The following is a 16,637-nucleotide window of genomic DNA, read 5'->3' on the forward strand; positions in this document are numbered from 1 at the left end:
CTCGGTGGCAATGTCCCCTGCCCCTGTGTACACTCTCAGCACAAGCTGGTGTGAGGCTTCCTGGAACAGCCTGTGAGTCAGAGCCTGGAGGGGGGTATTGCGGGGGGGACCCCATTGTGGGACCTCGGCCCCTAAGATCATGCTGATGGCAGCCCTGTGGTCCTCATTCTGTGTGTAAGCCTCAGCCCTTCCCAGTGGTGGCTGCGTCTGGTGATCACTGTGTTGTCATTTACTGAAAGGTTTTCTCTGAGTCTTTCATTTTTTTTTTTTTTTTTTTTTTTTTTTTTTTTTTTTTTTTTTTTTTTTTTTTGGTTTTTTCGAGACAGGGTTTCTCTGTGTAGCTTTGCGCCTTTCCTGGAACTCGCTTTGGAGACCAGGCTGGCCTCGAACTCACAGAGATCCGCCTGGCTCTGCCTCCCAAGTGCTGGGATTAAAGGCGTGCGCCACCACCGCCCGGCGAGTCTTTCATTTTTAATATAAATCAATTTGTTCTGAAAGGAGTTTCATCCAGCCATGCCTCAACACTGTCACGTGGAAGGTGGCTATGAACATGGTGTCTGTCAACACAGAAAACAGCCCAAAACATCCGATCCGCCCTGGGCCTCCATGGTAACAGCAGTGTATCTGAGAGATGCACCAGGGCACAGCAGACCTTCCTGAGCATCATCAAGTGCAAAGGAAGATAAAAATGGGAAGAGGGAGGTGCCTGAGCCACCCAGTCCAGTCTTTCTCGTCCTCAGAGCTGGCTCACTTTTCTGAGACAGGCCAGTGTACAAATCTCAAAGGCTCTCTACGACACAGGTGTGAACTGAGCGGGCCCCAGGCAGCATATGAACAGCGGATGTAGCTGTGTGCCTATCAAACCAAATTCTTGAAAATAAGTAGCAAGCAGAACCTAGATTGACAACTCCCAATCAGTCATCCCCAGCCTTCAGGAAGGTCTTCTCTCGGTCATTCTCATGGGCAGTGAGTGAGGAGTGAGTGAGTGAGGAGTGAATGACAGAGGAGCTGAGGACTCGTCTGCTCACATCCAGATTTGTTCAGGAACAGGGAGTGAGGACGGCTCAGCAGCCTGCAGCATCTCTAAGTCCTTGGTCTTTGTCCTTCACCCCTGTGTGTAGACTGACAGGGAAAACCTAACAAGACTACAGATGTCCTTATGGGCAGAGCCGTGCCCCAGAAAGTGCTACCTGTCACCCTGGAGAATCTGCTGTCCTCTGCTGAGCCTAGAGGAAAAGACACTTGGAATGCTTGAGACCCACATGGATGTGTCAGTCAGGGATGGCCAGCCACGGTTGGAGCTGAGGGAACGGCCACTTTGTCCAACCAGCAGAGGCCTGGGTCCACTAACAGCTGGAGACCTTTCTTCTCAAGGCATGACGATTAGGGCTGAGCTCACAGAGTGTCTGAAAGCGCTGCATGTGTGTGGATTTCCCATAGGGCATTTCCTCTCCTGGTCACACAGACATAGGGAAGTGTGGCTGGAAGCAGCAGCATGCAGCAGAAGCTGCCAGCTGGGCAGTGCCAGCTGGTAAGACTTGGAAGCTGAGTTCCTAACCTGTGAGGAGAATAAAGGAACCATGGTTTGGCTGTACACACAGCACCTGCCTCATATACACAGCCCACGCCATACGTGCATGCATACACACATGAACACACAGCAACCCACTTCATATATACACACATGCACACATACAGAAACCTAATTCATAATACCATCCTACTTCCTACATATGTATATAGACATGCACACACCACCCACTTTGTACACGTGTGTATGCACACCAGTCCACTACATGCATCCATGCACTCCCACGCAGTCAGTCCATTTACACAGCCACACCGCATCGCACTCTTGTTTTCTGTTCCTGACTCTCACAGGGTGCAGACAGAGACTCTGCGGTGTTTTATCCACAGGAAGCCCATGAGTTTCCTGTCAGTGTTCCAGGGCAATGCTCCAAAAGCCCACATCAGAGCGTGAATGCAGCTTGATGGGCGGGCAGCAGAGCTGGCACACTCAGAGGTTCGGCTGGGATTAGCTAGTTCCGTGCTCATTAAGGCATTTCATTCTGATAAAATATGTTAAATGAAAACGTGGGTGGAAGAAGAGGCAGAATGTGCTTCCCAAACCCCAGTTAATTGCAGGCGTTTTCCTTGGAAGGAAGAGTGTCTCTTCAAAAGTGCCCGCACTACCACATAGGGGACAAATCACTTCTGCAGTCACGAAAGCCTGGTGAGACTGTGGAGCTAGAAGCCATGCATGTGCACAGTATGAGCTAAGTCACACCAGTCCGTGGTGGAGTGTGGGCTGAGCCACACAGGTCCATGGTGAAATGTGGGCTGAGCCACACAGGTCCATGGCAAAGCATGTGGAGCCATGGTGGAGCGTGACTCCCATCAACTGGGCTGCTGAGCCTTGGAGGCTTATAGCAAAGTGTGGCATGATCTCACTGGTTCCACCGTGTGGAGCTAGCCCATAGTCTTAGTTCAGTGTGCATGAAGAGTGGCAGTGGCCTTGGGGAGACATTACCCATAAGTCCCAGCCATCTTTTATTCTCAGGTGGAGGATGTGTGGTTTATAACAACGTGTACTCAGAAGCCATGTGTATGTGCCTGGGTTCCAAGTTTGGCTCTGTTGAGAGGTGGTGCGCTCTTTAAGAGATGGAGGGCAGGGAGACATAGGTGGCCTTTGAAGGGCACAGTGTCAAAGGTGACACTAGCATCGTCCATACCACACTGGGCTATGAGTGAACTAAAGGGATTATATTGCTAGCAATCCACAGAACCTGCTTAATGAGCAAAGGAATTTATTTAGGGGTTAACTCACAAGACAGAATAAAGGAATCTGTTGCAGGATCCTGGAAGGATGAGACATGGTCCAACACAGTTCTCTGGTAAGCTCTGCACTGGTCTGTACCAGCATCCAAAACCACAAGGTAGTGAAGAGAGTGTATGTGCATCATAGGTTGTAGCCGGATGGCTTCTCTGGTCTTGCCCAGCCCCAAGGTCCCACAGCCACTTATAAAATAATCATTCAAAGGCTTATATTAATTACCAATTGCATGGCCTATGGCAGGCTTCTTGCTAGCTAGCTCTTATAACTTAACCCATTTCTATTAATCTATAAGTTGCCACGTGGCCATGGCTTACCAGTACTTTCACATCTTGCTTCTCCTGCGGTGCTGGTGTCTCTCTCCCCTCTGCCTTTCTCCTTCTTGTCTCTCCTGTTGGAATGTACCGCCTAACCTTATTCTGCCTCACCATTGGCCAAACAGCTTTATTTATCAACCAATCAGAGCAACACATATTCACAGAGTACAGAAAGACATCCCACATCACTTCCCCTTTTCTGTCTAATCAAAAATGAAGGTTTTAACTTTAACATAGTGAGATTATATATAACAAAACAGTTATCAAGCAAGAATTACAGTTATAATATCTAGTCTATTTATATTTGGCAACTTAAAGAAAATATTCTATCTATCCTATATTTGTGAATCTAAAGTTTTATATCTAATTAATCTTTTATCATAACCAAGGAGAATTATAACTATAACTACCTAGTCTTCAACTACATCAAAGACTCCAGAAAGATATAATATTACCTAAGTAAACAGGAAGAGCATTGTAAGCAACTTCTAAAAGTCTAGAATGACAGAGACAGCTGGCTGCCTGGACAGTCATCCAAAGTTCCTCTGCAAACTTGGGGCATCCATCTTCAGCCCACAGACCTAGAGTCTCTCAGTCTCTTTTCTCCATGTCCTGTAGAATGTCTGGCAGTCTCTGCAAAGGAGGAACCTGAAGGACGATTTCACCTTGCAAAGTTCAGTGGTCACCTTCCTATGGGTCCTGCATATCCAGTTTACACAACATATTATCAGCAGTCCAGGCAGGAACAACTTCTCACCCAAATGGCTATTTTTGTCAAGAAGAAGATAAACTCCATATGGAGTGTCTTCGACACTCATCTTCCTCTTTGAAGTAAATCAGTGCTGCCAGGAGCAGACGTGTCTCACTGTCCAGGAAAGTCTAAGTTTTTTTATAGTATTTTTATTTTATAATTAACTTAATTTCACATATCAGCCATGGATTCCCCCATCCTCCCTCCTCCCACCCCCAGCCCTCCCCCCCAATCCACCCCCCACTCCCACCTCCTCCAAGGCAAGATCTCCCCTGGGGAGTCAGCCCAGCCTGGCAGACTCAGCCAAATGCCATATTCTGTAGGTCTTTGAAGTATTTGAAGATTACCTACTAATTGAAATACATATGTATACCTAGAAAACTTAACTAACATGACTATAAATATGATTATCATGGATGACTAACTATTAATCTGTATTTCTTAATTATACATTACAATTTCAAGTGAGGTGCACAAACAAAATACCTTAAACAAGAGTAGAAATATACCTACAGTATAACAAAATTAACTTTAAATTTGTATCAATAAACTAAAATCCATAGCAATGTGTAGATGTATCCAACCTTCTTATTAAATAAGAAACACAGAACCAATGCAAAGAAGAAAGCCAAGAGGTCAGAGCTAAGAGCTAAAACCTTACCCTTCCTCCTGCGGTGGTCCTACCTCTCCGAACCAGAGCTACCCCTGTGTTAAAGTCTTTATATAGAGTTCCTGTCTTGCCTTCTCATTGGTTGTAAACCCAACCACATGACCGCCTCCTCACAGCCTGTCTGTATAGGCCTCCAGGTTTTCCATGATTGGTATTAAGATTAAAGGCATGTGTATCCAATAATGGCTGTATCCCTGAACACACAGAGACTTACCCAGCTCTGCCTACCAAGTGCTGGAATTACAAGCGTACGCTACCACTGCCCTGCTTTCCTATGGCTTGCTAATAGCTCTGACCCCCGGGCAACTTTATTTATTAACATACAAATAACATTTTAATACAAATAAAATATCACCATATTTCCCCTTTTCTATTTTAATAAAAAGGAAAAAAAAGAAAAAGCTTATAACTAATATAAGAAAAACTATATACAAAAGGACAATAACTATATACAATATATACAAGTAATAAATACCTAAACAATGTCTAGTCCATTTGTATTTGACAAATTCAGAGAAAATAATTTCATTATCTATCCTATTTTGGTAAGTCCAAAATGTATCCTAATTAATCTTCAACTATAACTAACTAACCTTCAACTATAACTAACTAATCTTCAACTCCCTCAGAGACCCAAGAAGGAAATAATATTAGCTAACAAAAATAAAAACAGGAAGTGCACATAAGCAACTTCCAAAAAATTTGTGAGTTGACAGAAACAGACAGCTGTCTGGACAGTCACCTGAGGTTTCTCCGAAGTGCTGGGGCATCATCTTCAGCCTATAGGCTTAGCATATCTGACAGACTCATTTGTGAAGTAGGATGTACACAAGGTCAACAGTTCAACCTCACATTGAGTGAGAGTAGTCCATGTACCAGAAACACCTGAATTCCACTAGTGTCATGTCATGATTCAGGATTTTAAATTCTGGAAATTGTTGATGGTTTTTTAATTCAGCTGTCCATTCTTCTTGGCTGTGTATATATGGCTTCATCTCAGCATCCCATTTTTCTCCATATCCCTCTATCAAATGCCAGTCTACTATTGAGAGGCGTGAGCTTAGTTACTCTTCAAGAATAACTGTTTCAGCTGCTGTTCCATTGCACATCAGAGGCCATCGGCCCACTGCCTGTTCAGCTGCCTTCGAAGAAAAGGGCACTGTACCTTTTTCGAATTGCGAAGGCCACTTCAGGGATGGTGCCATATTGTCCTGGCCTCTGAAGATGCCTTTTGATAAAGCCATAACCACACTTGTTTTGGCAAGAATCAGTAATCCTTTGTTTTATGTCCTGTCTGTCCATTTTGTCCTGTTGATTCGAGGATACTTTGTTGTCCAGTGGCTAACTTTTGCCACAATGAAAGTTAACTCCATATGCAGTTTCTTCAATGCCCATATTTTCTCTGAAGTAGATTGGTACTGCTAGGAGCCAACATGTCTCATAGTCATAACAAAAAAGAAAAATTTTCTAAGTTATTAAAACATTTTAAATGCCATATTCTGTAGATCTCTGAAGGGTTTGAAGATAACCTGTCTATCTAAAATATATCTACTCAATCTTGAAAACATACCTAATATAACTACAAGTTCTATTATAATATCTAACTACTAACTTTCATTTCTTTATATCCTAATAGTTGGTAATAACATTCAAGGATCAGAAAATTGCATTACATTGTTAGATGAACGGTACAATTAGAAAAATATATATAACACTTTCTAACAATATCAATTTCAATATATATAATTTGTATACAATATAAAACAATCCAATCCAATGTAAAGTATTTACATTTTTCTTTTCTTTCTTTCTTTTTTTTTTTAATAAGAACCTTAAATCTAATCTCCTTTGCTTAGCCTTTTTCCTAACCCTTGACAACAACTTGTAACCAACCCCCCTAATCAATGAAAATTATCCCAGACCCAAAACCCATTAAAAGACCAAAAAAAAACCAACCGCCCCACACCACCTCTTTGGGAATGTGGGCGTCGTATTCTTGAAATTGCTTCCTGCTGGGTATGGGCGAAGGTATCTTTATCCTGAAAGAAAAATTTTAGGTTAATTGTCAAATTCTAGGAAAGGTAAATATATCCTTTGTTATCCAGTCTGTGTATAATGCCAAAATTCAGGGTTTATCTCAAATCCTTATTCAAGTAGTCTTTGAGACTGGATCATCTCAGCTAGCTCTTCTCAAAATTGCTCTGAGCACTTTGTAGTTCAAAGCTGATCTGTAGATGATGTTTGTCAGCTTAGTGATGTTATTATTGTCCACGTGGAATTGTCATTGTTGTGGGGCCCCATCTTCTTCCTGGAGACTTCAGTTGATGTTAGGCCTGACCGTGATTTCCTGCAAAAAACTGATAAGAGACTCGAACACAAAGACTATATATGCGACTTTTTAGAATTAGTTAGTACTCTATATGACCATTTATATCTTAACAAAGTTTAAAATGTATATATATCTATATATATTGATCTTGTAAATTTTGATATAAAATTCATACTTTAAGAAAAGTTTAAAGAATCAGAATAGAATCAAAGAGTTGAGATTCGTAATAGAATAGTCCCTTAATTAATTTGGCTTTTCTCCTGTCCCATAGCAGAAGATGGCTCTTTTCTTCTGGCATGATACAGGGAGTTTGCATTTTCCTTTTAACAACATGCTTGAGTTTAAAGAAGGAGAGAACCATTCTCCAACTCCAAAGTCAGCTTTAAATTTTAATTGAACTGGGACTATTAGAAGTTAAATAGTGTTAAATCTTTAAAGAAAAGCAGAAACAAACATTTAGGAAGACATAAAATTTTTTTAGATAACATACCCATACGCCATTTCACTCTGTTTCTTAGGATAGATGATTTGTTCCTTTTCTTCAGTTGTCTCATTTGTCCAGTGTTCTTCAAATTCCTTAACCTTCATTCTCCTAAAAGACAAAAACAAAAACCTTTCCCCAAGGTATTTTGGGGATGTTCCTTTTTGACAAGTTATGTGATTAAATGAAAAGGCATGTGTTACTGGTGTAAGTTAGTTTAAATTGGATGTTTACAATAGTTGATGAACTATCACCTCCTCTAATTAAGAGGTCTCTCTTGTTCAAATCGAACCTTTATCAATTTTGATGGTACCCACAGCTTATCTTCTCCTGTAGAAATAAAAGCAAAACCTCGTCCCCAACGTAACACATACCCTGGTTTCCATTCTGAGGTCAGCACATCCTTAAAGTATATAGGTTGATTTAATTCTGTAGTTTTTTCTATTATCCAATGTCTCTCTGCAGCTGTTGTTCCTTTCTCATTGGCATTGAGAAAATTCAAAGTTAATAGAGCATTATGTAGTCTATTTCTGGGGGGTTTTGTTACTCCTTTTTGTTTATTTAGCATATCCTTTAGAGTTCTGTTTGATCTTTCTATAACTGCTTGACCTGTAGGATTATGTGGTATACCTGTAACATGGTTTATATTATAATAAGCAAAAAACTGTTTCATCTTAACAGAGACATATGATGGAGCATTATCAGTTTTGATTTGTGCAGGTATACCCATAATGGCCATAACTTCTAGCAAATGAGTGATTACAGAATCAGCTTTTTCAGAACTCAAAGCAGTTGCCCATTGAAATCCTGAAGAAGTATCGATAGTGTGGTGTACATATTTCAGTTTTCCAAATTCTGCAAAGTGAAACACGTCCATCTGCCAGATTTCATTCCTCTGAGTACCCTTTGGGTTACATCCTGCTGGTAATGGTGTTTGATTGTAGAAGGAACAAGTAGGACATTTCTTTACTATTTCTTTGGCTTGTTGCCAGGTTATGGAAAAATCCTTTTTTAAACCTTTACTATTTACATGATGTTTTTTATGAAATTCTGAGGCCTCCAGCACATTTCCTATCAATAATTTATCAATCTCATCATTGCCTTGTGCTAGAGGGCCTGGCAGACCAGTATGGGATCGGATGTGAGTTATATATAAAGGATGACTCCTTTTTCTGATTGTATCTTGTAATTGAATAAATAATGAAGTTAATTCTGAAGCATCGTGGATAAATTCTGCAGTCTCAATATGTAATACTACTCTTTCAGCATACTGAGAGTCAGTTACTATATTGAGAGGTTCTGAAAAATCCATTAATACCAACAGAATAGCATACAATTCTGATTTTTGAACTGAATTATAAGGACTTTGAACCACTTTACTTAAATTTTCTGATTTGTAACCTGCCTTTCCTTGTTTGTTGGCATCTGTATAAAATGTACGAACTCCAGATATGGGTTTTTTCCTCACAATTCGAGGCAAGATCCAATCAGCTCTCTTTATAAGATCAATTCTATTGCTTTTGGGATATTTGTTGTTAATTTCTCCCAAAAAATTACTACAAGCTTTTTGCCAAGCTTCATTTTCTATCCATAATTTTTCAATGTCCTCCTTAGTTAAAGGTACGACAATTTCTGCTGGGTCTATTCCTGCTAATTGACGAAGTCTCAATTTTCCTTTCCAAATCAAGTCAGAGATTTTTTCCACATAAGTTTTTAATTTTTTATTTGGTTTATTTGGTAAAAATATCCATTCCAATATAATGTCTTCCCTTTGCATTAATATTCCTGTTGGGGAATGCCTAGAAGGTAAAATAACCAAAATGCAATCCAGCTTTGGATCAATACGATCTACGTGCCCTTCATGTACTTTCTTTTCTACCAAGGCCAATTCTTTCTCAGCTTCAGGTGATAATTCTCTTGGACTATTTAAGTCCTTATCACCTTCTAAGGTTTTAAACAAATTATTCAGTTCATCATTTTTTACCCCAACAATAGTTCTTAGATGAGAAATGTCTCCAAATAATCTTTGAAAGTCATTAAGAGTCTGTAGTCGATCTCTCCTAATTTGCACTTTTTGAGGTCTAATTTTTTGAAGTTCTATTTTATATCCTAAATAATTAATAGAATCTCCTCTTTGTACCTTTTCTAAAGCAATTTGTAATCCCCAGCAAGGCAAAATTTTCTTTACTTTTTCAAACATTCTTTCTAAAGTATCTGCATTTGAATCAGCTAATAAAATGTCATCCATATAATGATAAATTATGGATTTAGGAAATTTTTTACGTACCACTTCTAATGGCTGTTTTACAAAATATTGGCACAAAGTTGGGCTATTCAACATTCCCTGTGGGAGAACCCTCCATTGAAATCTTTTAACCGGTTGAGAATTATTATAAGTAGGCACTGTGAAAGCAAATCTTTCTCTGTCTTTTTCTTGTAAGGGTATTGAAAAGAAACAGTCTTTTAAATCAATAACTATGAGAGGCCAGCCTTTTGGTAACAGAGTAGGTAAAGGAATTCCAGATTGTAAAGAGCCCATTGGCTGAATTACTTTGTTAATTGCTCTAAGGTCTGTAACCATTCTCCATTTACCAGATTTTTTTTTTATAACAAATACAGGAGAATTCCAAGGGCTGGTTGATTCTTCAATATGATGAGCATTTAACTGTTCTTCCACCAGCTCTTGTAAAGCCTGGAGTTTCTCTGTTGTTAAAGGCCATTGCTGAACCCATACAGGCTTGTCTGTTGACCATTTTAAAGGTAGAGCTGTTAATGTTTTTGGAAGATTATCAGTTGTTGTGCCCTGTTCTTGTATGACATGGATGGCTGGTGAGCACTCATTAGAATAATATCTTTTAATATTTCTCTCAGAAACATGTACTAATTTATGATTTGTTTCTGAGATTGGAGGGATATTAATCTGAGTATTCCATTGTTGTAACAAGTCTCGACCCCACAGGTTCATAGCTATGTTAGCCATATATGGTTTTAATTTTCCTTTCTGTCCTTCTGGACCTATACATTCAAGCCATCTTACACTTTGTTTCACTCTAGATAATGTCCCAATTCCTAAGAGTTGAATGTTTACCTCCTGAAGAGGCCAAGTTGGATGCCAAAATTCTGGTGCAATTATGGTAATGTCAGCACCTGTGTCTACCAGACCAGACAACAAAACACCATTTATTTTTATTGTTAGTTTTGGTCTTTGTTCATTAATAGAAGTTTGCCAAAAAATTTTCTTTATGTTTTTTCCTGTATTTCCTATTTTCTCTGTTTCATCATCTCGACTAACATGATTTATTCCAATAGACATTTGGTTATTTAGTTGCTTTGAGTAGGGGTTTCCTCTACAACTGCAGGAAAGGTTTGAACTGGATTTACTGTGGGGGCCTGCCTGAGGCCCCTCTGGGAGTTTCCCGAAGCTCGAGGCAGAGGGTTACCCTGTCTGTCCCTTGTTGATCTACATTCGTTGGTCCAGTGTTTTCCCTTACCACACCTTCTGCATACTCCAGAAGGAAGGGGCATTCTGTTGCCAGTGTTCCTTGAAGAAACATTATTTCTAGGAATGACCTGTTTACAATCCCTTTTCAAATGTCCTTGCTTTCCACATCCAAAACATCTAACATTGCTCAAACCTTTTGAAATTGCTTTTCCTACCCACATATCATCATGGTCATAAGCCTCTACATTAACTGTATCTCTAATCCAATCTTCCAAAGGTGCAGATCTTGCCTTTAACGGCCTGATTATTCTTTTGCACGCTGCATTTGCATTCTCAAAGGCTAAAGATTCAATTATTATCTGACTAGCCTCTGAATTCGGGACCATTTTTTGTACTGCTGAAGTCAATCTTTGTAAGAAATCTGTGAAAGATTCTTTGGGGCCCTGTATAACCTTTGTAAATGACTCAGTTTTTTTTCCTGGTTCTTCAACTCTGTCCCATGCATTCAAAGCTGCCGTTTTACATAGAAGTAGGGTTTGGACATCATAGGAACATTGTGTTTGTACTGAAGCATATTGGCCTTCGCCAATAAGCTGATCCTGGCAGACTTGTATTCCGCTATCCCTCCATTGTCTTTCTATATTTTTAGCCTCATTACTGAACCACATTTTCCACTGGAGATTTTGTCCGGGTTCAAGAACAGCCTGTGCCAATTCCCGCCAGTCCTTTGGTAGAATCCTATTACAAGTTGACCAGGTGTTTAACATTTGCTTTACATATGGGGAGTGCATGCCATAAGATGCTATTGCCTCCTTAAATCTTCGTAAGTCTAACATTTCAACTGGAACCCAAGTATTTTGTTCATTCTCTTCATCAGGTAGCTGCTGTACGGCTACTGGATAAATTAAGGGTGATTGTGTGAAAACTGGCTTTCTTTCTGTAACCTTATGATCCAATTTTGAAACAACTTCACTATTTATTTCTTCTGTCTGAATTTGAATTTCTCTATAATTCATTTTTACCGGTTTAACAAGTTTTTCTAAGACTGTTATCCTGGCACTTAAGTTGACGATCTTTTTAAATAGTAAAATGAGGATAAGAAAAGTAATAAACTGAATAATTCGATCAATATTAATCTTTTCATATAGTTGTTCCATTGTCAGAGTGCCTAAAATTTCAAACAAAGCCCAATTTTCTTCCAATGTACACATAAAGCCCATTTTTTTTTAAATGTAGAAAAAAATTCTCTTTTAAATAGATATGTTAATTGACTTACCAAGTCTGAGTAGAACAGTAGAATCCCAGGGAATTTCACAGCCACCTGGTGTTCGAGGTGTGAATCCAGCCAGAGAGAGAGAGAAAAGAGAGAGAGAGAGAGAGAGAGAGAGTAGCCGCTTGAGCCGAGTCAAGCCTTGGCTTTACAGGCAGGGGCCCTGTTCAGCAGGGCAGGTCTGAGTTTGTAGCAGTTGCAAGTAGCTCCAGCTGCGGGTCAGTCAGGCCTGGGCCCAAGCTAGGCAGCCGGGCCGCCCAGGCTGAAAACCAGACCAGGTTTTTAATGAATTCTTGTCACGTTGGGCACCAAATGTAGATGTATCCAACCTTCTTATTAAATAAGAAACACAGAACCAATGCAAAGAAGAAAGCCAAGAGGTCAGAGCTAAGAGCTAAAACCTTACCCTTCCTCCTGCGGTGGTCCTACCTCTCCGAACCAGAGCTACCCCTGTGTTAAAGTCTTTATATAGAGTTCCTGTCTTGCCTTCTCATTGGTTGTAAACCCAACCACATGACCGCCTCCTCACAGCCTGTCTGTATAGGCCTCCAGGTTTTCCATGATTGGTATTAAGATTAAAGGCATGTGTATCCAATAATGGCTGTATCCCTGAACACACAGAGACTTACCCAGCTCTGCCTACCAAGTGCTGGAATTACAAGCGTACGCTACCACTGCCCTGCTTTCCTATGGCTTGCTAATAGCTCTGACCCCCGGGCAACTTTATTTATTAACATACAAATAACATTTTAATACAAATAAAATATCACCATAGCAATGTGAAACATTTTAAACAAGTTGTTGCTCTTTAAAAGTAGATTCAATAATCTACCCTTTCATCCTATCATATCTATATCCCCTTTTCTTCTTTAGAAAGAGACTGTATTTCTAATCAACCCCCTTTAAATAAAAATAAACATTTGTAAACAATATTTTGGGAATTTGGACATAGCTTCTTACATTACTTCCTGCTGGTTGGGGGTGCTGGCAATCTTATGGGGATCCTAAAAATTAAGAATTATAGTTAAATCTTGGCTATAGTCTGTGAGGATGGATGGTCTCAGCCAGTTGCTTTGAAGCTGATTTTGGATGTTGAATCATCTGGGCCATGGTGTCATTGGAGACCTTTCAGGAGGTCTTGGCTGATCAAACCATATTAACTTGGAAGCAATCCATGGGTTCTCATCTTCTGTGGAAATAAAAGCATAACCTCTTTTCCAAAGCAACATATCCTTAGACACAAATTCTAAACTCAAGATACTATACATACACACACACACACACACACACACACACACACACACACACACACACATACACACACACATATATATATGTTTAACTCAGCAGCCTTTACAATCAAATGTCTTTCTGCAGTTAAAAATTCCAAAGACAATATAATCCAGACTCTCTGTGTGATTTCCATCTTTATTTTTTTATATTACTTTTACTGTCTCTTTAAAGACTTTATTTTTTAAAACTATCTATGTCTTTATATAACTGCATACATTCCTTTTTTTCTCTCTTCCAAGCCTATGTACATTTTTACACACATTATAAACTGTTTATAGTTTTATTCCATCTGAATCTGTCTTATTGTGAATCTATAATCCTTCTCTGACCAGGAGAGATTTTAAACTGTTAATCTGCTTGGCTAGGACCAACAAGGCAGTCTTGACTGCTGACTCTGCCCACCTTAGCATCCCAATATTGCAGAAGTATCCCTACCACCAACTCCAGGAAGCAGTGTGTCTATGTCTCCAAGAAGCAGCATGCTGACCAGAAACCTCTTTACTTAGTTAGTTAGCTAGTTAGTTAGTTAGTTAGTTAGTTAGTTAGTTAGTTAGTTAGTTAATTTGCCTGTACTAGCAAAAGCTAAATCCACTAAGCAGTACACTGCATGGCTTGGAGACACCATTGTGTACTGCTGCGGGAATCTGCCATGTTACTCAGCTTATGGCAGCTGGCAGTCAGCTCCATCTCACAGGCAGATGTTGGGAGATGAGTCTGCACTGCTGCTGGCATGAGACTGTGAGACTAGGAAACCTAGTGTGGCTCTGTTTCTGTGCATTCAGAATCTTTAAGCTTTCTTAGATCTATGTGGATCGATGCCCAATGGTGAGCACTAAATGTAGTTGGAAGGTTTCTTTGGTCCTGCCTGGTCCCCCATGGTCCAAACAAATCTCTCTCACCCATGGTCCTGCAGCCACTCAGACACAAGTAAAAACACCGAGGCTTATATTATTTATAAACTGTATGGTCTATGGTCAGGCCTCTTGTTATCTAGCTCTTATATCTTAAATTAACCCATTTCTATTAATCTATATTTTGCCATGTGTTCCGTGGCTTACCAGATCTATATTTTGCCATGTGTTCTGTTGGCATGTTGCTTCTTTGGTGGTGGCTGGCATCTCTCCCAACTCTGCCTTTCTCTTTCCTGCCTCTCTCTTTCAATTTCCTGCCTGCCTCTAAGCTGCCTTGCCATAGGCCAATGCAGCTTTATTTATCAACCAATCAGAGCAACATATATTTATAGCATGCAGAGACATCCCACAGCACTAGGTCTTAAGAGTCCCCCAGTGGCCACGCTCCAGGGGCATGTACCTCAAGGTCATAGGCAGGTATAACAGCTCCCTGCTACCTCACTAGGGGTGGTGCTTCAGGGCATGGCTCAAATAGGTACCCACTACAGTAAACAGTCTCCAACATCACACACTATGTGCCACCAAGACCCAAAGTCAAAGAGTACATTGGTCACAGACAGAAACCTCCAAAACCAGAAGCCAAAGTAAACTTTGCATCTTTAGGGTCAGTTATCAGTTATCATTACAGCAGTGGGGGGCTGGCTAGCACCAAGGAGGAACTGTGGGATAGGGCACAGAATCCCAGTACTGGTCTGGACAGCATGGGGCATCCCTTTTCCTTTTTGGAGATGGAGGGGAAGAAGAGAGAATTCTTCCTTCTGTGGCGACCCAGAAGCACCAGCTGTCAGCTTTCTGCCTGTCCCTCCCGATTGGGTTCCATGTCTCCAGTGGTGCTGACAGTGCCTAACTGGATGTCAGCACGGGCTTTGAAAGCTGCTCGCTGCTCTAACGTGCTCATGAAGTTTGACTGCTGGCAAGATCCAGGGGAGGATAAAACAGGACTTGTAGAAAGAGGTCTATTCCACAGCCGAATCTAATAAAAATTCAGAATTTGTTAACTGTGGAGGTTGTCCACGGCGGCAGCACAAATTGACTGGAGACAAGGAGAAGGAAAGTAATGTTCTTGGGGACAAGTCGTTTAATTTTGGAAACTGATATTTGAGAAGACAAGAAGCCATGCAAAGCAATCTATGGGGCCCCTGCTAGAAAATGGGCCCCAGAAATAGCTGCAGAGGAGACTGGAAGAAGCTGCCACAAAATCACTCTGTGCAAGGACTCGGCAGAAGGCGAAAAGGCAGTATCTGCAGCCGAGAGTTCACAAGCAGCAGTGATGGAAGTTTGCAGAGGTCATTGATCCAATGATGACAGCCACAAGCAGCTTAACCAGATGGAAGCTGAGTGGTTTCTTCTCCTCTCTCATGTGTCTAATGTGCACATGCATGGGTGCATATGCACACGTGCCAACCTAAAGAGTAAAAAAGGAGGAGGAGAAAAGGCAGCTCAGTGGTCAACACCAGCTGCTCTTAAAGAAGACTCAGTTCCCAGTACCCACATGCAGGATCTCACCATCATCTATAACTCTAGTCCCATGGGATCTGCTGCCCTCTTCTGGCCTTTGCAGGCTCCTACATGCACATGATACACATAAACTCACATGAGCAAACAAAAGATAGACAGACAGACAGATGATGAAGAAGAAGATGGATGGATGGATGGATTTTTTTAAGGCAGAAAAAGCATGGAAGGCCTGGTGGGGGCCGGGGAGAGACAGAGAAAAAGAGAAAGGAAGGAGAGTGGGAAGGAGGGAGGGAGATAAATAATACAAGCACAAGCAAAGCACAGAGAGACCCCCCAATGGAAGGGATCCAAAGATGGTGTCTGAGTTTGTCTAGCAGAGACAAACCTTTACATGTTTAGGAATGGGTTGAGCCCCCTTCTACAAGGCTGTTTAGCTACAGCAGGGAACTGGATAATCTAGACAAAGAAAGGGAAGCTGATTGGTTCTCACCCCAGGAACCCCTCCATAAGAGGTTTGAAAGCCCCACTGAATAGTTCCCTCCGGCAGGAAAAAGCCCACCAAGTCTTTGTCTTGAACAAGCAGGAGCAGGAAGTCAGCCATCTTGAATATGTCAATCTACCTACAGCCTCTTCTTTCTGCCTATTCTGACTCCTCCTCCATCAACTCCCCTTCCAATTTCACTTCCTCAGGAGACTCTGAAGTCACTAAGGTGTCGGCACATCCAACCCCGGCCAGGGAGTCCCACCGAGTGGACACCACCCTGCTGGCCACTCCCTGTCCCCTGAGATGCCCCAGGTCTCAGGACCCAGCAGAGCTTAGGTTCCTAAAGGATGGGACACCCTCAGACCCAACACTGCAGACACAGCAGATGTCACTGAGGA

The 16,637-nt window shown here is 41.1% G+C and overlaps 1 protein-coding gene across 3 annotated transcripts in view; it reads left to right on the plus strand.

Annotated features, from left to right (window-relative positions):
• Nucleotides 1-16,637, plus strand: part of Cdh4 (cadherin 4) — a 500,103-nt gene that overhangs the window by 380,139 nt on the left and 103,327 nt on the right. The window lies entirely within an intron of this gene.

The sequence above is a fragment of the Peromyscus californicus genome, unplaced genomic scaffold (genome assembly GCF_007827085.1).
Source record: "Peromyscus californicus insignis strain IS unplaced genomic scaffold, ASM782708v3 Scaffold_7__1_contigs__length_154581171, whole genome shotgun sequence".
In the NCBI taxonomy this organism is placed as follows: domain Eukaryota; kingdom Metazoa; phylum Chordata; class Mammalia; order Rodentia; family Cricetidae; genus Peromyscus; species Peromyscus californicus.